Below are 26010 nucleotides of genomic sequence, written 5' to 3'. Positions count from 1 at the left end.
GTGGTATATCCGTCACTTTTGGGACGGATTAACACCTTCATCCAAAGTTGTAATCAGGCCCCAAGTGTTCTAAGGTCTGGAACGAAGCGTTGTCAGATGGGCAAATGTTTATCGCAGATTTCTCATATTTGCCAGGTGGGAAGCATAAGTTGCAACCGATGGAACCTAGTCTGAACCAGGTGAGAAGGACTCTTTCCCATGGGTATCTAACAAAGGAAAGATAGGGTTCTTGGCCAAAAGTAGTATTTAAAATGATCAGGGCCCTGGCTGACTTACCACCCAAGGGTGCATTTTCTCTGCTTTTACTGAGCTGCGTTAAAAGCAGTTCTTTCATGGTCTTTTTGTCAGCCCGTTTCAACGCTTCAGAATTAAAAAATAATTCTGGGTGCCCCGCTGATAAAGCTTAAGATCTAATATAGTTAAGCCATGGGATTGTAAGGCCTAAGTCACAACTGAGGCAGTCCTCAATGACTTCCCTGTTAAAAGTTGCCATTCTCCCACTCCAGACAGACATCCACAACAACATAGGCACAATTTTAGCATGAGCTTCCGCAAAGACCAGACCCAACTCCTCATGCATGAAGAGGCTTGAGCTAGCCGGTTCCACCCCTGATAGCTTTCTGCAAAAATGATTTTCTTTGCACTGAATAGATCTACAGTTGGAGTACCCCCAGATTTCAGCGATATATAATAGTACAGGTAAACATTTCATCTTGAAGAGCTGCAGCAATGGTAAAACAGGCTTGCTCCCAACTAAACAAGCAAATCTAAAGAGCGCCCCACATGACTGGTCAAAGCGCAGACAATGGTTTGCGAGACATTTGGCCCACCTACAGTGCTCATCAAAGGTGACACCTAGATATGAGAAGGAGGTTACCCTTGTTACCACCTGATCTTTAATTATAATCGGTCCAAGTTTCGGGTTCCGCTTCCCACAAACCATAAAATGTGTCTTAGAAGTGTTAACATCCAGTTGCAGGTCGCCCATAAAATCAACAAACAGATCCACCGCAACTTTAAGACCATTCAGTGTGCAAGAAAGGATGACAGCGTCATCTGCATATAATAAAGAAGAGACAGGATTATTTTGGACTTTTAAAAAATCTTTGCCACAGGTAACTAGATGTGAATTCAGGCCATTGATCTATAATAAAAATTGGATTGGTGCCATAACATACCCCTGTCTCACTCCCCTAGCTAGTTTAAAGACATCAGAGCATTCCCCTGCCTTTCCAAATCTAACTGAGGTGTTAACCTCTTGGTGGAGCTCCCGAAGGAAATTTACCAAAGGCTGGGGCAGTCGAAGACCTTCCAGGATTGACCATAGCTTTGATCGAACAACTCTACCAAAGACACAACTCAGGTCCACACAGGCCAGGTAGACAGCGCTCTTCTTGGCTACCACTTATTTCCCCACCAATAGATTAAGATTAAGGCACTGTTCCCATGTCCTTATGCCCTCTCTAAAACCATATTGGTCCAGGCAGATAATATTATTTGCTTGGATCCATTCTTCGATACGAAGGAGGACAATGCATCCCACTATCTTACCTGTTGAGTCCAGCAAAGAGATGGGGTGGTAACACGCTGGGTCCTGTCTACACCCTTTTTAAAAAACCGTCACTCTTACTGCTGACTTCCATGAGCGAGGGATGCCAGTTTGTGATGCAGTGTTAAGAACATTAATCAATAGCAGAGCCCATAAGGCAACGTTTTCCATATATAAGTCCACAGGCTTGCCAACCGGGCCGGGGGCTTTATTGGAAGGGCTTCCCATGATGGCAACCTGAACTTCATCCAATTTAAAATCTAAGCGCAACGTAGAGGGAACAGCCACGTCCACCTCCCCCAGTTGCTCTACACTGTCCAGTGAGTAAACCCTCTCGAAGTGGGCAAACCATTTTTGGGAGGGTATGGTGGTCCCTACAATGGCAGGGAAAGCTTGATAAGCATGCTTCCCAATCACTAAACACCAGAAGGATCTCACATCCCCAAGCTTGCAGACACCCACTAACTGCTCCTACCTCTCTTCTTTGAGACATTGCTTCCGAAGTTTTATTGCCTCCTTGTAAGCAGCCCTAGCTCGACTGATAGAGTGGGGGTTCCTTGGGTGGGCCTTAAGGACTTTGTGGAGGCGTTTACTGCCATTACAGAAATTCTTATAAAGTCATCCATCTTTATGGTCTTTAAAATGGTCTTTGAAGGTCCAACATAATGGATATGAGGCTGCTATTCAGAGACTGAAAATCACCCAGAATGGCCACTGGTGGGGCCTCAAATAGTAAGAGGGAGCTAGAAAACACATTCCTGCATCTATTAACAAGCTCCACCAATAGGATGGGGATCAAAACTTTCTGCCAGCTGAGCCTCCTACCTTGGTCTTTTGGATTCAGCCCAAGCACACCTGGAGTCAAGTTCACAGTCCCAGTAGTGGGAGTAACCATTCTAGCTTCTATGGCATTATGGTTGCTAAACGGTTGGTTGTGGATCAGCCCCTTGGTAAATCACTCATCAAAACTATTAAAAATAAAAATGTAATCAATTATAGTCCCTTTTCCCCACCCAACAAAAGTGGGTGTGAGTAAGTCACCATTTGCCACTCTCTCCAGCATATTACAGAGACCGACACTTCTCACTTCAATCACCATCAGTTTATCTCGAGGGTCCGGGGGTTCTGCGGGCGATATCCAATCATCCATAAAGAGGGGATCTACACCCAAAGGGGCTGTTCCGATCTTGGCATTAAAATATCCAGCTAAAAGGACATTTAAACACCCCGACTTAGGGGCCACCTACTTTTCCAGGCTCAGAAGTGCTTGGAATTGAGACCTGATCTGACACCCGAGTAACAAACTGAGTTCTAAACATTTACAACAAAGAAATTAAACTTTTCAGAAACCACAACCCAATATATCTGTATACCACTGTGCCTAAGAGGGATTGGAACAACTCACAGCTGTGCAGTTACTCAAATAATAGAGCCAAAACAACACTAGCCCATGACCCTTGTGAAGGAGTTGCTAATATAACGTGGGTCTCAAAACCGTCTACAGAAAACAGTTCCTGTGCCCATGTTTCTTCAAGTAACATGATGTCATACTGGGAGATGAACGTAATCCACTAAGGGTCGGAGAGTTTATTCCCCACATCCGCACAGTTACATGAAAGGAAACTTAGTTCCCTGGATGCACATGCGGGAATACCCTCCTGAGGAGCACAACCATCTGACTTAGCCCCAGCCGGAACCCCCAGGGGCATAGTGATAGTTTGTCAATCTAATTCACCAAGATCAGACACGGGGGTGAACCTATTTCTGGTGGATATTGTGGGAGTGGAGCACAGCCCTAATCTCTTCTCCAGAGAACTAAAACCCATAGCTACTGATGGGGTGGTGGACTGATAGAAAAATCCTAAGGGCAGAATCCTAATGCCGGGTCTCAACATAGAAGGTTGCCTGGCAGTGAAAATCAACCTCCCCGCCATATCCAGGGTTCTACAATTAATCACCACATAGTCACCCTCAATGGACTTATTTGTAGGACCAATCCACTCAACTCTTCGCCAAATAGTATATTCCTAGATTCCATGGGGTGAAAAGTAGTTTTTGGCTCAGCCAGTGCTAGACCTTGTTCTGCAGGTTTTCAGTTGACTCACTGTGGGGAAACTCAAGGGACGAGGGGCACCAGCTAATACTGTCACGTATGGGCAGCACTCAGGTGGCAGATTCCGACAGGGCAGTCTTCTGGATGATGCAAATCGAGCAACCTCGATACCCCCGTTATTTCTAGGGACCTCCTCTATGGATTGCCCCTGAATCACCATTTCCCTCCCAACTTCACAAAACAAGGGGCCCCTTATAATACCTAATGAGGAGCCCACAGCACAAGATTGTGAGGGTTGAACATTAGAAGGAGCTGAAGGCAGAACTCCTGAGAGAGGACGGACCCCCTCCCTAAACTCTAGATTACTAACGGCTTCTCCCTGCAGGTGACTATCCTCACATCTTCTTTCCTCCAGCACCGGGGACCCATGAGTTGTCAACGCGGGACCTGGCCTATTCACAGTGGATATCAATGTCTCCAATTTGAATAACCTTTCTAGGACTGGAGCCAGACACTGCTCAATAATGTTTTTAAATGTATCCAGTACAAGATCCCACTCCTGGCTACCATCCGGGATCCCCACCTTGCTGCTCATTAAAACCTCTTCGCTCTGATTGCTTGGACTGTCTCTTCCCTTTAACTGGCGGAGCACTCTTTTTGGTTATAGGTGGGGTCTGTACTAAAGAGTTCACCAAGTACTTCCTCCCAGCTACTACCTCTCTTGGGTGGGAGTCATCGGAGGGTCCCAAAGGAGAAATATCTGAGGACTCTATGGAGTAGTGGAGGGAACATGGGACCGTGGAAGGACCCTCAAGTGTCCCGCTACTCGGGCCCTCCCCCAGCTCCAAAGATAACCTCCTTTCAGCCAAGTTGATTTCTTTTGCAATCATGCCCATAGCCCGGGATAGGAAGGATTCACTTATAGATCCCTTTTGAGGTTTTGGGGATGCTACCTTACTCTCCTGCAGTTTGCGTCTTCCCATAGCTCTGGGCTCTAAAAGCCTTGGTACACCTCTATGAAAATAAGAATGAGATTATGGAGAGGGCAAGCCCACTTATTAGCTTATACCTCACGTCGAAACATACATCTCATTCATTTCTTCAGTTGTGTCTTCTTTATTATGAATACTAAGTGTACTACTGACAATAAATACAATATTCTTAACAACCCAAGCAAGGCTGTAATGTGTGATCACTTCATGTTTCCTTAATTTCTTTAAATACCTTCTATATATATCATGCAATACAGATAATCATTGAATCAACCCGAGCCTAAAATGTGCATATTGTAAAACGCTTGTTGAACATTTTATACGAAGATTTATACATATGCACGCACTAAAGAAATAAACGTCCCTATATAAATGCTGTCACAAATAAAGAACGTGTAATTTCATGTGGCCTGTCATAGCATTTACTTTTTTTCTGTTCTATCCTGCACCTGCAAAGTAGACTCTCAATTATGTTATGACTGAGAATCTCTTTTGAGAGGCAGAGTAAAAAAATACGAAATATACACAAATCTGGCAATATGCCAGCTGAATAAGACTGGTTTTGTAGCATAATGAAGCAGCTGCTGTTCCTCAGGTAACAACGCCTTATAAATTTGGACAGCAAATGTGTTAAAAAGATTTTACTGATTAGCCGTTCAGAGAGCAGTGCTGATTATTCCTGAAGCATCCTCTTCAAATATATATTTGGAAATGCAATTATTTTGTCAGCAAATATCAGCTTGTGACTTAACTCCCAGCATATCTGTTTCTGGAGGGAAAAACCATTTTTTTTTACTGAAATAGAACTACTTTGACTTCAGTTACTAGATCTTTGATGCTCAACTATTTTCATATTTACTCACATCTACTGCTACCACACACAGACATTTTCCACAGGGCAGGGCTGTCTTTTTAAATCTTTAAAAATATATAATCTCAGCCAGAAAGCACTAGTGCTGTCCCATTCGAAATATGGTAGGTGAGCTGATAGTTGCATTGTAGGATCAGCAATACTTGCTACCACCTGTAGGGACCTTCAATGTAAGAGATAGAAGCAATGCTGATGAGTGATTCTGTTGTAACTATCTCATCAAAAGTACTGCTACACTCCTGAGAAGAGCAGGTAGGTTCACACACTTTCTAACAGTGTATATATACCTGCCCTAGAGGGTAAATTAGCGCTGTTGCTATCGCTTATGTCATTTCCATGTTTTTTCACAGACCCAGCTTACTGCAGTATCAGTGTGGCATTTCCCAGTGATTAAGTCGGGCATCTGTAATTCCAATGGCTTAGCACTGGCACTTTCCACAAATGCTGCAGTGCCTTTACTGAGACAAACCTTCCAACCCTGGAAATGGGTCATACACTTGTAAACTGAAAGTGCCGCAGGAGCTCAAGAGAGATAATGTGTGTTTCATGGAGCTGCTAACGCGTCCCTTTATGATAATTTATTACACATCAGGACTCGTTTTAGGCCAATGAATCTTTTGACCCAGTTGAGAGACACCTTAGGACGAGATAACTAATCAACATATCAATCAATACATCAATAATGTCATCAATATTTATTACAATAATGCATTTTACTTTAGTCAAAGACATTAATCACCTTGAGACACCACCATGACCTTGCAGTCATGAATAACCACACCAGTTTAGTAGAATTTTATGAGTTTTATTCCCTATTAGTTACAATTCTAAAAGCAGATGTGTTAATCTCAACACCAAGGGCCAGATGTATGAAAAGTTTTTGCACTCGCAAACGGTGCGAATCGCAAAAATCGGCCGTTTGCGAGTGCAAAAACCTGGTCTGCGATGCATGAAAGGCATTCGCAGACCAAAATTAAGAAATTGCAAAAATTGCGATATTTTGTGGTGCGACCTGGTTTTGCGAGTCACATTTTGCGATTCGGTATTTCCAGTAGGAAATTGCAAGGCGCAAAATGTGATTCGCAAAATCCAAATCGCAAATAGTTGCATCAAAAAATCGCAATTAGCGATTTTTTGCAGAATGGCATTTTGCACATGCAAAATACCACTAAGTGAAACCAGGTGGTAACCAGGTGCAACCTATATAAAGAGGCCCAGAATGCCTCAGACTCTTTTCCACAATGGCTGCACTCTACGTCATGGCGAGGAGGATGAGGATCTTGTCAGGTTTGAGGAGAGGGAGGAGGAGACAGGAGCGCATTTTCAGAGTGCGCATTACACTATTTGACCTGACAGAGGAGGAAATATTTGAGAGGTATAGGTTGAACTCAGCCATGATACTTGATCTGATAGCTGAGCTACAACCCATACTGCAGCGCAGAACACTAAGGACTCACAGCATACCCACCCATGTGCAGGTATTATGCTCCCCACACCTACTCACCTCAGGGAGCTATCAAGGGGTCATAGCAGCGACTGGGGGGGGGTGTCACAGAGTACCCTCTCCAGATTTTTCAATGCATTTATCAACACCATGCTAAGCAAACTCCAACAGTACATCAGATTCCCCCACACCCCACAGGAAATACAGCAGACAAAAATTGATTTCTACCAGATAGCACAGTTCCCCCACGTCCTAGGTGCCATAGATGGCACACATGTGGCAATCTGTCCACCATCAGTCACAGAGTATGTGTACCAAAAACGTAAATACCAACATTCCATGAATATACAGGTGATATGCAATGCCCCCCATATCATAACTGATCTCGTGGCCAGGTACCCAGGGAGCACACATGATTCGTACATCTTTCGCCACAGCGGCATTCACACAAGACTGCTAGCTGGGGAGTTTGATGAAGGATATCTACTAGGTAATGTCACTCTGTACACTGGCGCATAGATGAAAAACCCATGTCAGATGGCTGAGTTACTCATCACACCTTCTGTCCCTTCCAGGAGACAGTGCCTACGCAGTGCGCACCTACATGATGACGCCCTACCTCAATCCCGCAACACCAGCAGAACGGAGATACAATGCAGCACACAGGGCAACCTGCAACGTTGTGGAGTGCACATTTGGCCTGCTGAAGAGTCGCTTCCGTTGCCTCCACAAAAGTGGAGGGGCACTACAGTACAGTCCAGAAACCACATGTAGAATAGTGGCTACCTGTGCAATCTTGAACAATATAGCTATAACCAGGGGCATACCTATAGAAATCAGTGACACTGAATCAGATGAGGATGACGATCCCATACCACCTCTACAGCCAGCAGACAGGACCAGTGCAGCAGAGGGAAGGCAAAGGCGTGCTGACATCACACACAACCATTTCAGACGTGAGTATGAATGACAAAAATCCACTGACAACTGTACCTGTAGTGATAGAAATTTAGTACCTTACGTCAGGTAATGAATGAGTGATAAATAAAATAAACAGGTGATGTAAAAAACTCAAATTAACAAAAGAACTGAGTCAAGCACTATTACGTCATAGTGGCAACAGCAGTGTAATTGTGGCAAGAGTCACTTTCTCCTCCCACGCACACCACTCGGGTGCCCAGTTAACTCACTGGCACCTTGAATGTCACCTTCAGTGGCAGTGCTGCGCCTGGCACTGCGCCGTCTGGTGTCTGCTGCAGGTACGGCAACACTACTGAGGCTAGAACTGTCCTCAGTGTCCCCCAAGTCTACCTCACTGGGAGTGGCAGATCTCTGGCCCATGACATGTTCAATCACATTAGTGATGTGCACAAGGCCCTGGACAACGTCCCTGCTGGTGTGTGCAGCCTCCACTTGTGCCGCCACAGCGCGACGGACGATGAGTGCTGTGGAGTTCGCCATCCTGCTGGAGGACCTGCAGTAGCTGCCAAACATTGTCCTGAATCAGTGTTCCTGTCTGCGCCGGCTAACCCTTTCATGGCGCAGCTCCTGGCAGAGGGCACACACTGCACTAGTAAGGTCCCTAGTGTTCTGAGAAGCCTGCACCTGTCCCTCACGCAGCTGTGTGATGTTGCTGTTCAGTGCGTCCAGTTGCCGATGCATTCCCATCATGTGTCTATTGTGGACTGGCAGGTTCCGGTCCAAACTAAGTATGCGCTTGTTTTGCAGGCGCTGCTGCTGCAACATAGCAGCCTCAAGGCCCCCGAACAAGGACGGACCCTCACCTGCCTCATGAGGTTGCTGCTGGGACACTGTGGAACTCCTACGTTGTGCTTGCTGACCCCTGCCCTCCAGTATCTGGCTGCGCCTGTCTGCTGCCGACGGTGTGCTTGGCCCTTCCTGATGCACATCCGAGTCGCCGCTGAAGTCTGGCAGTGGTAGTGCCCTGGGCCTGCGGCGCACAGTGGAGATGTGGAGGGCCCCACTGGTGTTGGTGTCAGAGGGCTGCTGGGTGTCCGTCTCCCCTACACATGGACTGTGTGTGGCTGCTGGGCCTGGCCCACCTGCAACAACAATATGCAGCATGTCAGTTCTGTATGTTACATTATCTGTCTGAAAATGGCAATAAAGGTACAGGTACTGCTCTACATGGTGTTGTGTGTGTTGTGTTACCTTGGGTGTCACTATGCTTCATTACATTGTTATGCTACTGTTTGTACTAGTTTGTGGACCGCAACTCCCATAATGCATTGTTGTGCTGCTTCTAAGATGTGGACTGGACTACTTCTCACACTACTTCACATTACATGCTAATTCCTAAGGGGCTTTTGTGCATACACATATTGGGTTCACAAACAGCATTGCAATTATCTTGGCTGGTACTCGGTTGACTGGTGTTGATATCTGTGACCCCTGTCACAGCTTCAGGAAGGAGTGTGGATTCCACTAGGTCCTCCAGTGGTATGGATTGTGCTTCGGTTGGTGGTCCGCCACCTGTACCCCTGGCCTCCGCAAGTCTCCTTGCCACCCTCTCCTTTGCCCGGGAGCCCAGGTCATACCACCTTTTCTTAATCTCCTCTATGGAGCGCTGTGCCACTCCAATGGCTCAGATTTTTCCCTGGATGTCCAGCCATAACCTTCTTTTTTCGCTCTCAGGAACCTGGAGTGAAGATTTCCCAAACAGGCGGTCATGGCTCCTCACAACCTCTTCAGTCAATACCTCCAACTCCTGTTCACTAAACTTGAGCTTGCGCTTCCTCTCTTGCTTCTCCTGTGATGTTCCTGGGGTCTCCATCCTGGCTCAGATGTTTCTGCTCCTGCTGAGTGCTGCTCTATGTGGCTGGGCTGCTCTCTCTCAGGATGCTGGTTTGGGTGTGGCACCTGAAACTGCCTGGGATGACTCATTTCCTGCTGGTGATGTCATCAGGTTCCTCCAGGTGTGCATTCTCAAGCTTTCTCGCAATTTGCGATTTTTTACTGAATAGCAAAAAAATCACAAATTGCGAGAATGCAAATTGCGATTCGGTAAATGGGCCTCACAATCCACAAATAGCGATTTTTAAGAAATCGCTAATTCCGAATCGCAATATTGTTACATGGCCAATTGCGACTCGGAAATATCGATTTCTTAAAAATCGCTATTTGCGATTCGCAAACCCCAGTTTTATACATATGGCCCAAAAGAAACAAAACAGCATGGTCACAATATGGCAACTCTGATAAGATTTCATTAAGGCAAGAATCACAAACATTAGAACATAACACGGCATGAACATAGATCAACTCTAGCAGAGTGTCATCAACGCGTCAGTTCAACAAAGCATGGATTCAGTTGCTTGTCTATTTGCGTCAGTTTTAGTGAGCACCTGTCCTAACCACTGATTAGCATTGGCATGTTGGGCTTCATGCAAAACAATTTAGAACACCAATTTGGAAAACATCTAGCTATGGTCTCTGTAAAAATTAAGCAGTTGGTACCTAGAAAGAAAAAAGCAAACAGACAAATCAGAATTTCAATGTCATAGTTACCCTACAAAGTTTAGGTCAACACTCAGGATCAGTCTTCGTCTTCAGGACATCAGTTGATTCACCATCAGTCAAAACTCAGCTCCTGGGCAAAAGGGGGCACTTCCCTCATAAGGAGGTAAAGTGTAAAATGGTCAATCTAAGGAAGAGGATGGTTCCAAGTACAAATCAGCAAAGTCACTAGGCAAAGTGACAAAGTCGACAGCATTTCCCTAACCAATATCTCTATCGCTCCACGTGTCATGGGTTTTTATCCCTTTTTCGTTGTACATTCCCCTAAAACTTAATTGGTTGAATGTTATACCCCACTATCTCTACCTTATTACAAAACAGATTGTCATTAATCTTTCACCCCATATTAGTTTACAGACATTTTATTGGTCCATATGATTGACGTCTTCAGACGCAGCACGTTCGCTATGATTTCATCCTTCTGTAATTCTTTGCACATCTTTTGGTCAGTAGCTCCATTGTCTGTACTGGTTTAAACGACCTTGTACATTATATTAATCTACACTGTTGCATTTTAACTAAACATTTCTACAAGCAAGATGAATGTCATGAGAAGGGATCCACTATAGTTACATTCAGCTTCAAGTCTGAAGAAAAACAAGAGGTCATGTCCTTTTGCGAGTCAGCACACTGCACGTTTAGAAAAAAACACATTTAATATGAGAGCCAGGCAGCTAAGCTTCGGCTCATGCTAACTTAAGGCCTACAAGATTCATTTAGCATAACTTTAATAACATAATCATTAATAATTAGTTTATAATCATACTTTAATACAGGTATTCAAAAGCATTTGTCATTTTCATTAATCCCCGTATACATTGGCGGCCACTCCCCGTGGTCATATTTTCAAGTGTACATTTAGGCAAAACATATTAGTATAGTTTCTATGCGAAATTATCACACATTAGTTCATAAACATTTCGGGTTAATATAAATTATATAAACTACGCTCTCTCAAAACAATAAATGAACTTCTTAACATAGTTGTTAACTTTTAACATGGTTGTACAGTAGTAAAGTCAGAATAGATAACATACTTTTAAATGGAATAACTCAACCGCTTCTCAGCAAGACCGCTATACTTGTAATTCGGCAAAAGCAGAACTTGGCAGGCTTAGCAACAAGGTCTGTGTTTGAAGGAGCGTTGCATGTGTACTGTATACACTCAAGCTTTTCTCACAGAACATGTACTACAGAGGCAGCAGCAATGCAAGGTTCTCTGAAAGATCCAGAGCAAGTACCATTTCGGAAGTAACAGTACACCAGTGGTGAAAGGACTAAACATCTCAATATTGTCAAATATAGTGTCAAATCACTCCACATAAGCGACCAGCTTCAGGTCTGGCAGTCAGCATAAACAGCGTCCTTGTATCGTGTATCAACACGGTTGTGCTGTCAAACAAACAGAAGACATTCGACACCGTGGGGCAATATGGTACGAAGATGCAATTAGCTAGATTTAACCCCTTCTGTGCCTTGGACGAGATGATCTCGTCCAAGGCTACAGTTCCCCTGTGCCTTGGACGAGATAATCTCGTCCATGGCACAGGGGAACATGGGGGCGCGCTAGCGCGCCCCCGTGCACCCCCCTTCCCCCCCCCAAGTCGGGATGGAAGGGGAAGACCTTCCCCTTCCAACCCCGACCCCCCCACCCCCCCCTGTGACGTCAGCGCGCGAGCGAGCGCTGATTTGTCACAGGGGCCTCCATAGTCGCGCTGGAAGCTCTGCTTCCAGCGCGATTGAAAAAGAAATGCAAAAGCATTTCTTTTTCAATCACTTGGGAGGCCCGGAGGGGCTTCAAAGGGAAGGAAAAGTATTTCCTTCCCTTTGAAGTCCCTCCGAGGGTTTCAAAAGTCGGATTGCTTGCAATCCGGCTTTTGAAACCCCACTAGACACCAGGGATTTTTTTTATTTTTATTGAAACAGACAAAAGGGAGCGACCCCTTGGGCAAGGGTCGCTCCCAGGGGGGGCATTTTTTTGAGAAGGCCTTTTCTGCCCCCAGGGGGGGCAGAAACCTCTAGGCACCAGGGACCATTTTTTTTTATTTTATTTTTTTATGTTTCATTTCTTTTTTTTTTGGTGGGGAGCGACCCCTTAGGCAAAGGTCACTCCCCTTGGGGGAAAATTATATTTTGGCCATTTCTGCCCCCCTTGGGAGCCGATTGGCCTATTTTGATGAGGCCAATCTGCCCCCAAGGGGGGTAGAAACCACTAGACACCAGGGAATTTTTTCTTTGCGTGAATTTCACGCAAAGGGAGCGACCCCTTAGGCAAGGGTCGCTCCCTGGGGGGGAGGGCAATTTATTTTAGGCCATTTCTGCCCCCCCTGGGGGCAGATCGGCCTATTATTAGGCCGATCTGCCCCCAGGGGGGGGCAGAAACCTCTAGGCGCCAGGGCAAATTCTATTTTTGTGTTTTTTTTTGTTGTTGTTTCTTTTTTTAGAGATGGGGAGCGACCCATCAGGCAAGGGTCGCTACCCTGGGGGGCAAATTGTATTTAGACCATTTCTGCCCCCCTGGGGGCAGATTGGCCGATTTTAGGTCAATCTGCCCCCAAGGGGGCAGAAACCACTAGGCACTGGGGATTTGTTTTTTGGCGCCAATGTCACGCAGGGGGAGCGACGCCGTAGGCAAGGGTCGCTCCCGGGGGGGGGTGGGGCTGGGGGGGGGACAAATTTCTTTTAGGCCATTTCTGCCCCCCCTGGGGGCAGATCGGCCTATTATTAGGCCGAACTGCCCCCAGGGGGGGGGGCAGAACCCTCAGGGCACCAGGGCAAATTCTTTTGTTGTGTTTTTTTTTTTTTTGTTTGTTTGTTTTTTTCGAGATGGGGAGCGACCCATCAGGCAAGGGTCGCTCCCCTGGGGGGGCAAATTGTATTTAGGCCATTTCTGCCCCCCTTGGGGGCAGATTGGCCGATTTTAGGTCAATCTACCCCCAAGGGGGCAGAAACCACTAGGCACCGGGGATTTGTTTTTTGGTGCCAATGTCACGCAGGGGGAGCGACCCCGTAGGCAAGGGTCGCTCCCAGGGGGGCAAATTGTATTTAGGCCATTTCTGCCCCCCATCTTGGATTCCCCTAGGTCTCTAGTTTTCAGAAATGCACAGGTTTGGTAGGTTTCCCTAGGTGCCGGGTGAGCTACAGGCCAAAATCCACAGGTAGGCACTATTTTCTTCCAAAAAATGGGATGTGTCCACGTTGCGTTTTGGGGCGTTTCCTGTTGCGGGCGCTAGGCCTACCCACGCAAGTGAGGTATCATTTTTATCGGGAGACTTGGGGGAACGCTGGGTGGAAGGAAATTTGTAGCTCCTCTCAGATTCCAGAACTTTCTGCCACAAAAATGCGAGGAGCATGTGTTTTTTTAGCCAAATTTTGAGGTTTGCAAAGGATTCTGGGTAACAGAACCTGGTCTGAGCCCCGCAAGTCACCCCTCCTTGGATTCCCCTAGGTCTCTAGTTTTCAGAAATGCACAGGTTTGGTAGGTTTCCCTAGGTGCCGGCTGAGCTAGAGGCCAAAATCTACAGGTAGGCACTTCGCAAAAAACACCTATGTTTTCTCCCAAAATTTAGGATGTGTCCACGTTGCGCTTTGGGGTGTTTCCTGTCGCCGGCGCTAGGCCTACCCACGCAAGTGAGGTATCATTTTTATCGGGAGACTTGGGGGAACGCTGGGTGGAAGGAAATTTGTAGCTCCTCTCAGATTCCAGAACTTTCTGCCACAGAAATGTGAGGAACATGTGTTTTTTTAGCCAAATTTTGAGGTTTGCAAAGGATTCTGGGTAACAGAACCTGGTCCGAGCCCCGCAAGTCACCCCTCCTTGGATTCCCCTAGGTCTCTAGTTTTCAGAAATGCACAGGTTTGGTAGGTTTCCCTAGGTGCCGGCTGAGCTAGAGGCCAAAATCTACAGGTAGGCACTTCGCAAAAAACACCTCTGTTTTTTTCCAAAATTTAGGATGTGTCCACGTTGCGCTTTGGGGTGTTTCCTGTCGCTGGCGCTAGGCCTACCCATGCAAGTGAGGTATCATTTTTATCGGGAGACTTGGGGGAACGCTGGGTGGAAGGAAATTTGTAGCTCCTCTCAGATTCCAGAACTTTCTGCCACAGAAATGTGAGGAACATGTGTTTTTTTAGCCAAATTTTGAGGTTTGCAAAGGATTCTGGGTAACAGAACCTGGTCCGAGCCCCGCAAGTCACCCCTCCTTGGATTCCCCTAGGTCTCTAGTTTTCAGAAATGCACAGGTTTGGTAGGTTTCCCTAGGTGCCGGCTGAGCTAGAGGCCAAAATCTACAGGTAGGCACTTCGCAAAAAACACCTCTGTTTTCTCCCAAAATTTAGGATGTGTCCACGTTGCGCTTTGGGGTGTTTCCTGTCGCCGGCGCTAGGCCTACCCACGCAAGTGAGGTATCATTTTTATCGGGAGACTTGGGGGAACGCTGGGTGGAAGGAAATTTGTAGCTCCTCTCAGATTCCAGAACTTTCTGCCACAGAAATGTGAGGAACATGTGTTTTTTTAGCCAAATTTTGAGGTTTGCAAAGGATTCTGGGTAACAGAACCTAGTCCGAGCCCCGCAAGTCACCCCTCCTTGGATTCCCCTAGGTCTCTAGTTTTCAGAAATGCACAGGTTTGGTAGGTTTCCCTAGGTGCCGGCTGAGCTAGAGGCCAAAATCTACAGGTAGGCACTTCGCAAAAAACACCTCTGTTTTCTCCCAAAATTTAGGATGTGTCCACGTTGCGCTTTGGGGTGTTTCCCATCGCCGGCACTAGGCCTACCCACGCAAGTGAGGTATCATTTTTATCGGGAGACTTGGGGGAACGCTGGGTGGAAGGAAATTTGTAGGTCCTCTCAGATTCCAGACCTTTCTGCCACAGAAATGTGAGGAACATGTGTTTTTTTAGCCAAATTTTGAGGTTTGCAAAGGATTCTGGGTAACAGAACCTGGTCCGAGCCCCACAAGTCACCCCTCCTTGGATTCCCCTAGGTCTCTAGTTTTCAGAAATGCACAGGTTTGGTAGGTTTCCCTAGGTGCCGGCTGAGCTAGAGGCCAAAATCTACAGGTAGGCACTTCGCAAAAAACACCTCTGTTTTTTTCCAAAATTTAGGATGTGTCCACGTTGCGCTTTGGGGTGTTTCCTGTCGCTGGCGCTAGGCCTACCCATGCAAGTGAGGTATCATTTTTATCGGGAGACTTGGGGGAACGCTGGGTGGAAGGAAATTTGTAGCTCCTCTCAGATTCCAGAACTTTCTGCCACAGAAATGTGAGGAACATGTGTTTTTTTAGCCAAATTTTGAGGTTTGCAAAGGATTCTGGGTAACAGAACCTGGTCCGAGCCCCGCAAGTCACCCCTCCTTGGATTCCCCTAGGTCTCTAGTTTTCAGAAATGCACAGGTTTGGTAGGTTTCCCTAGGTGCCGGCTGAGCTAGAGGCCAAAATCTACAGGTAGGCACTTTGCAAAAAACACCTCTGTTTTCTCCCAAAATTTAGGATGTGTCCACGTTGCGCTTTGGGGTGTTTCCTGTCGCCGGCGCTAGGCCTACCCACGCAAGTGAGGTATAATTTTTATCGGGAGACTTGGGGGAACGCTGGGTGGAAGGAAATTTGTAGCTCCTCTCAGATTCCAGAACTTTCTGCCACAGAAATGTGAGGAACATGTGTTTTTTTAGCCAAATTTTGAGGTTTGCAAAGGATTCTGGGTAACAGAACCTAGTCCGAGCCCCGCAAGTCACCCCTCCTTGGATTCCCCTAGGTCTCTAGTTTTCAGAAATGCACAGGTTTGGTAGGTTTCCCTAGGTGCTGGCTGAGCTAGAGGCCAAAATCTACAGGTAGGCACTTCGCAAAAAACACCTCTGTTTTCTCCCAAAATTTAGGATGTGTCCACGTTGCGCTTTGGGGTGTTTCCCGTCGCCGGCACTAGGCCTACCCACGCAAGTGAGGTATCATTTTTATCGGGAGACTTGGGGGAACGCTGGGTGGAAGGAAATTTGTAGGTCCTCTCAGATTCCAGACCTTTCTGCCACAGAAATGTGAGGAACATGTGTTTTTTTAGCCAAATTTTGAGGTTTGCAAAGGATTCTGGGTAACAGAACCTGGTCCGAGCCCCACAAGTCACCCCTCCTTGGATTCCCCTAGGTCTCTAGTTTTCAGAAATGCACAGGTTTGGTAGGTTTCCCTAGGTGCCGGCTGAGCTAGAGGCCAAAATCTACAGGTAGGCACTTCACAAAAAACACCTCTGTTTTTTTCCAAAATTTAGGATGTGTCCACGTTGCGCTTTGGGGTGTTTCCTGTCGCCGGCGCTAGGCCTACCCACGCAAGTGAGGTATCATTTTTATCGGGAGACTTGGGGGAACGCTGGGTGGAAGGAAATTTGTAGCTCCTCTCAGATTCCAGAACTTTCTGCCACAGAAATGTGAGGAACATGTGTTTTTTTAGCCAAATTTTGAGGTTTGCAAAGGATTCTGGGTAACAGAACCTGGTCCGAGCCCCACAAGTCACCCCTCCTTGGATTCCCCTAGGTCTCTAGTTTTCAGAAATGCACAGGTTTGGTAGGTTTCCCTAGGTGCCGGCTGAGCTAGAGGCCAAAATCTACAGGTAGGCACTTCGCAAAAAACACCTCTGTTTTTTTCCAAAATTTAGGATGTGTCCACGTTGCGCTTTGGGGTGTTTCCTGTCGCTGGCGCTAGGCCTACCCATGCAAGTGAGGTATCATTTTTATCGGGAGACTTGGGGGAACGCTGGGTGGAAGGAAATTTGTAGCTCCTCTCAGATTCCAGAACTTTCTGCCACAGAAATGTGAGGAACATGTGTTTTTTTAGCCAAATTTTGAGGTTTGCAAAGGATTCTGGGTAACAGAACCTAGTCCGAGCCCCGCAAGTCACCCCTCCTTGGATTCCCCTAGGTCTCTAGTTTTCAGAAATGCACAGGTTTGGTAGGTTTCCCTAGGTGCCGGCTGAGCTAGAGGCCAAAATCTACAGGTAGGCACTTTGCAAAAAACACCTCTGTTTTCTCCCAAAATTTAGGATGTGTCCACGTTGCGCTTTGGGGTGTTTCCTGTCGCCGGCGCTAGGCCTACCCACGCAAGTGAGGTATAATTTTTATCGGGAGACTTGGGGGAACGCTGGGTGGAAGGAAATTTGTAGCTCCTCTCAGATTCCAGAACTTTCTGCCACAGAAATGTGAGGAACATGTGTTTTTTTAGCCAAATTTTGAGGTTTGCAAAGGATTCTGGGTAACAGAACCTAGTCCGAGCCCCGCAAGTCACCCCTCCTTGGATTCCCCTAGGTCTCTAGTTTTCAGAAATGCACAGGTTTGGTAGGTTTCCCTAGGTGCTGGCTGAGCTAGAGGCCAAAATCTACAGGTAGGCACTTCGCAAAAAACACCTCTGTTTTCTCCCAAAATTTAGGATGTGTCCACGTTGCGCTTTGGGGTGTTTCCCGTCGCCGGCACTAGGCCTACCCACGCAAGTGAGGTATCATTTTTATCGGGAGACTTGGGGGAACGCTGGGTGGAAGGAAATTTGTAGGTCCTCTCAGATTCCAGACCTTTCTGCCACAGAAATGTGAGGAACATGTGTTTTTTTAGCCAAATTTTGAGGTTTGCAAAGGATTCTGGGTAACAGAACCTGGTCCGAGCCCCGCAAGTCACCCCTCCTTGGATTCCCCTAGGTCTCTAGTTTTCAGAAATGCACAGGTTTGGTAGGTTTCCCTAGGTGCCGGCTGAGCTAGAGGCCAAAATCTACAGGTAGGCACTTCACAAAAAACACCTCTGTTTTTTTCCAAAATTTAGGATGTGTCCACGTTGCGCTTTGGGGTGTTTCCTGTCGCCGGCGCTAGGCCTACCCACGCAAGTGAGGTATCATTTTTATCGGGAGACTTGGGGGAACGCTGGGTGGAAGGAAATTTGTAGCTCCTCTCAGATTCCAGAACTTTCTGCCACAGAAATGTGAGGAACATGTGTTTTTTTAGCCATATTTTGAGGTTTGCAAAGGATTCTGGGTAACAGAACCTGGTCCGAGCCCCGCAAGTCACCCCTCCTTGGATTCCCCTAGGTCTCTAGTTTTCAGAAATGCACAGGTTTGGTAGGTTTCCCTAGGTGCCGGCTGAGCTAGAGGCCAAAATCTACAGGTAGGCACTTCGCAAAAAACACCCCTGTTTTTTTCCAAAATTTAGGATGTGTCCACGTTGCGCTTTGGGGTGTTTCCTGTCGCCGGCGCTAGGCCTACCCACGCAAGTGAGGTATCATTTTTATCGGGAGACTTGGGGGAACGCTGGGTGGAAGGAAATTTGTGGCTCCTCTCAGATTCCAGAACTTTCTGCCACAGAAATTTGAGGAACATGTGTTTTTTTAGCCAAATTTTGAGGTTTGCAAAGGATTCTGGGTAACAGAACCTGGTCCGAGCCCCGCAAGTCACCCCTCCTTGGATTCCCCCTCTAGTTTTCAGAAATGCACAGGTTTGGTAGGTTTCCCTAGGTGCCGGCTGAGCTAGAGGCCAAAATCTACAGGTAGGCACTTCGCAAAAAACACCTCTGTTTTCTCCCAAAATTTTGGATGTGTCCACGTTGCGCTTTGGGGCGTTTCCTGTCGCGGGCGCTAGGCCTACCCACACAAGTGAGGTATCATTTTTATCGGGAGACTTGGGGAAACATAGATTAGCAAAACAAGTGCTATTGCCCCTTGTCTTTCTCTACATTTTTTCCTTCCAAATATAGGAGAGTGTGTAAAAAAGACATCTATTTGAGAAATTCCCTATAATTCACATGCTTGTATGGTCACCCCGGAATTCAGAGATGTGCAAATAACCACTGCTCCTCAGCACCTTATCTTGTGCCCTTTTTGGAAATGCAAAGGTTTTCTTGATAGCAATTTTTTACTCTTTCTATTTCAGCAAATGAATTGCTGTATACCCGGTATAGAATGAGAACGCACTGCAGGGTGCAGCTCATTTATTGGCTCTGGGTTCCTCGGGTTCTTGATGAACCTACAAGCCCTATATATCCCCACAACCAGAGGAGTCCAGCAGACGTAACAGTATATTGCTTTCCATAATCTGACATTGCAGGGAAAAGTTACAGAGTAAAACGTAGAGAAAAATTTATGTTTTTTTCACCTCAATTTCAATATTTTTCTTTTTCAGCTGTTATTTTCTGTAGGAAACCCTTGTAGGATCTACACAAATGACCCCTTGCTGAATTCAGAATTTTGTCTACTTTTCAGAAATGGTTAGGTTTCTGGGATCCAGCATTGGTTTCATGCCCATTCCTGTCACTGACTGGAAGGAGGCTGAAAGCACAAAAAATTGCAAAAATGGGGTATGCCCCAGTAAAATGCCAAAATTGTGTTGAAAAATTGGGTTTTCTGATTCAAGTCTGCCTGTTCCTGAAAGCTAGGAAGCTGCTGAGTTTAGCACTGCAAACCCTTTGTTGATGCCATTTTCAGGGGGAAATCCACAAGCCTTCTTCTGCAGCCACTTTTTCCAATTTTTTTGAAAAACACGAAATTTTCACTTTATTTTGGCCAATTTCTTGGCCTCCTTCAAGGGAACCCACAAAGTATGGGTACCTCTAGAATCCCTAGGATGTTGGAAAAAAAGGACGCAAATTTGGCTTGGTTAGCTTATGTGGACAAAAAGTTATGAGGGCCTAAGCGCGAACTGCCCCAAATAGGCAAAAAAAGGCCTGGCACAGGAGGGGGAAAAGGCCTGGCAGCGAAGGGGTTAAACAATTGTGTGTTTAACAATGTTGATAGCATCATTTGACTAACGTCAATATAAGCGAGGGAAAAGGCTCACACTTCACACATCTAGGCCCAGTGCCACTGCATTTCCTGCATCATTGAAAACTATTCCCCTGGATCGGGCTGACATTTAAAACCCCTAACTACCTGTTAGGGCTAATAGCAGTGTTGAGTATTCTCTCTGTCCGTTTGAAAACTAATAGGTACAGCCATTTAAAACGGAAACATGGTAAACCTCTCGAATTTGGGAATTGGGTTAGTCTCTGCCCAGAACGGACCTCTGTCCTAGCATATGCGGGGTAAGACAGCAGATGCTGCTTCAGATTGTGTGCAACAAGCACGGGTGTCACTTCAGGCGATGGGTCTGACTGTTGAGTAAAACACCCGATTTTCCCCACCGATGCTGAGGTTGAGAGTTATTTAAACAGACACAGCCTGAGGAGGCAGAGTGATGGCAGCAGACAGAGAAAGGGAGACACAGAGGGAGAATGACACAGCGAGAAGCGAGACAGACACAGAGAGATGGATAGACAGAGCTAGATAACCAGAGATACATAAATAGTGGTAGAAATAGATGTTTAGGTTGACATATATGAAGGACCTGGAGACAGACAGAGGGATAGACAGACACACAGATAGACATAAAAAGACAGATGGGATTATATAAGATAGACAGAGGCAGAGGTGGGAAGGTATATTTCAGATATGTAAACTGACAAGAAAAGGTATATAACGTTTAGGGCATCCTATTGTCTCCCTTTCATTCTCTTTCTTTTCAGGTGTCTCTTTTTGCCCACCTCTATATCTCTTCCATTTCTTTCCCTAACTCTCTCTCTCTAACTCTCTGCATCTATCTCCTCCTATCTTTCAGTCTCTACATCTTAGTCTATCACTTTTCTCTCTCCCCGCATCTCTCTAATTTTATCTGTATCACAAGGGCTCTTTCCCTTTCTCACCCTGTCTGTATCATTCCATGCCTTTCACTGTCTCTGTCTTTCTCTCTATTCCCTTTCTCTCTCTCCATCTTTCCCTCTCACTCACATTCCATATCCCTCTGTCTCTCGTGGAGTCACTATCTGCTTTTCCCTGTCTCTCCTTTTCTCCCTCTTTCTCTCTCCATATTGCTAACCCATACTCCATCCACACTAAACAAACGCAAACAAAATAAAAAACATGCCACTCATAGCAACCTCGCATCCCCTTGTCTATTACATAATAAAACTACCCTACAAAAAGCAGTACACTCCTCCTGGCTCTCTCAGCCACCAAGTCCACCACCCACACACACACAGACCCAACAAAATGCCTCCTTACCCTGCTGGAAGAAGAACACTATATTGAAAAGCAAGACTATTGTGAGCCTCAAACAGTTATCACAACTAGCAACACTCCTGCTTCAAGCTCACATTATACTACTTACCCTTCTAAACAAAACAACACTACCACTAACACACCTTTTCTAAACTGCCAGCTCATAAATGCTTGATCACTCTCAAAAAACAAGCACCACATCTACGACCTGCTCACAGACACAGAACCTGACTTACTATTCATAACTGAATCCTGGTTTGGAGATGACATGGTCCCAGTGTTGCACGAAGCCGTTCCTCCAGGCTATCAAACCATCACACAAAACCGTATAGGCAAGAGAGGAGGTGGACTAGCTATTAAATTCAAACAGGCATTGAACCTCAGTAAAACAGACAACATCTCCATACAAGGTTGTGAAGCCCTCCTTACCATATGCCACCCTACTCCAACTTCCTCCTGTAACTTTCTCCTCCTTTACAGATCTCCACCTAACAACTCCACATTCCCAGATGCTTTTCTAGACACAGTCTCAAACCTTATTACACTATACTCCAACCTATGCATTCTTGGGGATCTAAACATTTGGTTTGACAAACCCAATATGCCCCCTCCAAAAGCTATCACCACTGGCCTAGTCGCATTGAACCTACATCAGATTGTACACAATCCCACACACATCGCTGGTCACATCCTAGATGTCATTTTTGCTAAGCCTGAACTAGTTACTATTCATAGCATCACGCCAATCACTTTGTCAGACCACCATTTGATAACTTTCTGACATACAACTCCACAAATCAACACACCCCACAGCTACTTACATACATACACCTATCGACCATGGAGCAAACTCAATTTGGATGACTTAGAAACATAATCAACAGCCAACACAGATCTAGATACAATTAATTCTGTGCCAAAACTTTATGAGTGGCTACAGGAAGCTTTTGATATCCTAATACTACTCAGAAAAACTAAACACAACAAAAGAAAACCAACACCTTGGAGAAACACAGAACTTAAAAAGATAAAGCAACAAATCAGAAAGTTGCAGCGGACCTGGCTCAAAACAAACAACAGTCAAGACAAACTGCAGCTACACAAACTTAACAGGATATACAAATCATCAATCAAAAAAGCTAAAAAAAGGTACTACTCAGACAGAATTCAAAATGCTCAATCTATAACCAAGAGTTTTATAAAATTCTCAATGAATTTCGAAAACCTACATGCATGGAAGGAAGTCATCCCACTACTCAAGATTTCACAAACAAATTGGCAACTCACTACACAACCAAGGTAGACACATTGGACTCCTATTTAAAACAGAAGAAATAATTCAGCACCAAGCCCCTTCCTAAAATACCCTCTAAGAATAAACCAACCCAACCTTTACAGTCCTTCAAACAAATATCCTAGGATGAATTAATGGATTTGGTCAAAGCAAGCAGACCTTCTGGTTGCCCTTCTGACCCTTGCCCACCACAAATCTTCAAGAACATTCTTCTATCTACTTCTGCTGCCACACCTGTAAGAAGAATCATCAACAACTCTTTAACTTCAGGAACTCTTCCTGTAGACCTGAAAAAGTCATACATACGACCTTTATTAAAGAAAACAAACCTAGACCCGCAAGACCTCAACAACTACAGACCAATCACAAATGGACCTTTCCTGGGCAAATTGATAGAAAGAGCAGCATTCGCCCAGATGTCACAATTTACTGAAGACAATTCTATACTTTCAGACTTCCAAACTGGATTCCGCCCAGGAAGAAGCACTGAATCGGCACTCATAGCAATCTGGGATGATCTTAAAAACACAGTCGACCGAAATGGAGTTGCTGCACTACTTCTCTTGGACCTCTCAGCTGCTTTTGATACTGTTAACCATGACACCATAATTCAAAGACTCCACGAAGCCGGCATACAAGGGATTGCTCTCGACTGGATTACTTCCTATCTTCAAAAGAGATCGAATATCATCCACTCGCCCCCCTTCTCGTCCGAACCCTACCTCACAAAAGAAGGGGTCCCCCAAAGGTCAATCATCTGACCTTTGCCTTTCAACATCTACATGATATCTTTACCAGAACTGATCAATGATTTCCATCTCACATGCTACAACTATGCAGATGACACACATATACTACTTAAATTAGAATGCCCCCAAAACATTGAAAACTCACAAATCTTCAGTTGCCTCAGAGCCATTGATCAGTGAATGACCTGGAGCCATCTCAAACTAAATACCTCCAAAACAGAAATACTCATATGCGGTGACTGGAAAATTTATGACCCTCTGTGCGCGTGGCCTGACGATCTCGGACCACCTCCTCAATTATCCAAGGAAGATAAAAACCTAGGAATCACCATGGATTCCAAGTTAACTATGAAGGTCCAAGTGGGCAAATTAGCGTGAACAAGCTTCATCACCTTGAAGACTTTACGTCGCATCTTCCCCCACCTTGGATTTCCACACAAGGTGCAAGCTACTATCTCGCTTATACTATCCAAAATGGATTATGCCAATGGCCTCTACCATGGATCATCTCTATCTGTTATGAAAAAACTACAACGTATCCAGAATTCCGCAGCCAGGCTACTATTACATGTAAAGCCGCAAGCCCACATCTCCCTTGCCTTGAGAGCACTACACTGGTTACCCGTTGCCAGAAGATGGACTTTCAAGCTGCTTTGTATCACCCACAAAGCTATACATGGAACAGGACCGCTTTTTATCAAAAACAAAATAACCAAATACATCCAACAAAGAAACCTCCGTTCAAGATTGGCACCCCGCCTTAGAACACCACCATACAAGAAAAAGACTATAGGTGGTACATCCTTCTCCGTTCAAGCAGCCAAACTATGGAATTAATTACCCCCAACTATAAGAGCCACAGATTACTTTCTTGTCTTCAGAAAACTACTCAAGAGTTGTCTCTTTCCTTCATAACCACCATATTCAAACAACTATGGACTGCATATGCCTATGTTGATAAATATTTTTTTCAGATTATGTGTGTATTTCTAGTTATGTATAGTTTCTTTAGCAAATATGTATCGCTACTATGTCATAACAATAAAATACACACACACTCTTTAAACCTGTTTGACTAAGTATATTTTACCCATGGTTCTAATTATGTATTGTATGTGCATATGTGTGTGTATTCATGTGTGCGTGTATGTATATATATATATATATATATATATACGTATGTATGTATGTATGTGTATATGTTGTTTCTGTGCTTGGCATGTTCGTGGGTCATTGCATGGCTCCTGGGTGGGTTGTTATACTAGATATCTATGAATTCCTGCTCTCATCTTATCACACTTATCCATCATCATATGTCATGTCTCTATCAAACTATCCTCCATTCTCAGTCTGACTCATCCCAAATCCTTTCTACTACCTTCATCTCCTAAATAACTCTGCCTAAGCTCTTCCCTCCGCTTCCACATCTAACTCACCAAACCTCACTCTACTACTGTGACCTGCCACACAACCCTACTAAATTCTCCCGCATTTATCTCACCCTGCTACTATGCTCTCCCTAACCTTTCCACATACTCTTCCCTCCTCCATCCCCCTTTACTCATCCCAAGCCTTTGGGTTGAGTAAATTAGGGATACACTCCCAATTAACACTTCTGGATTTCTTTCTTCCTCCTCCCCTCCATTACTCCAGTCAATCTAACTAACAAACTCTCATATCCGCGGATCAAATTAACTCATAATAATACTAAAACTGTACTCATTATTTCCCGATACTAATACATCACTAATTCTTGTTGGGTTCCAGAGTAGCCTGCTACTCACCGAGAAGTTATTTGACGCCTCGTCAGGGGTAGTATGCGCTATATAAATACAATTACAATACAGTACAATATTGTATCCATGTCTGTCTCGTTCCCTGCAACCGGCTCTTTCTCCTCTGTTTGTCCCTATCTCTCTCTGCCTTTCTTTGTCTGCCTGTCATTTACTTTATCTCTGTCTTTTTGCCTTCCTATAGCTGTCTTTCTACTCTTGTCTGCATGCCTTTCTCTCAGTCTCTCTGTCTTTCCCTATCTTCCTGTCTCTTCCTCTCAATGTGTTTCTTTCTCTGTCTTTCTCTGTCTTTCAAAGGTAGCATTTAGGCCCATCCAGACTCTGGCCATATCCCCATATCCCCATCCTATAACAATCTGGCACAATAGTTAATTAAATATTTACAGATGTTTCATGTACAAATGCAGCTCCTTGGATAAATGGGTCTGCCGTAGAAGACCACTCATGTTCACCAAGATTGGTTCTTATTATGCAAGGCTCACTCCCACCGTACTGCAGGATTAGAAATGTTCTTTTGTCTCTTTTGTTCCACAATCTGCTAAAATATGTCACACTTCCATTCTTCTTTCAAAGTTATGTTCTCCCTTGTAAGGTACGATGGCCACAAAATTGCTCAGGGTTGTCACAATACTAGTGCAAGTTAGACTCCATCCTTTACACCACATCATTTCGTAAATATGCATTTACA

Source organism: Pleurodeles waltl, chromosome 6 (assembly GCF_031143425.1).
Source record: "Pleurodeles waltl isolate 20211129_DDA chromosome 6, aPleWal1.hap1.20221129, whole genome shotgun sequence".
Lineage (NCBI taxonomy): Eukaryota > Metazoa > Chordata > Amphibia > Caudata > Salamandridae > Pleurodeles > Pleurodeles waltl.
Note: the sequence above shows the minus strand (reverse complement) of the source record.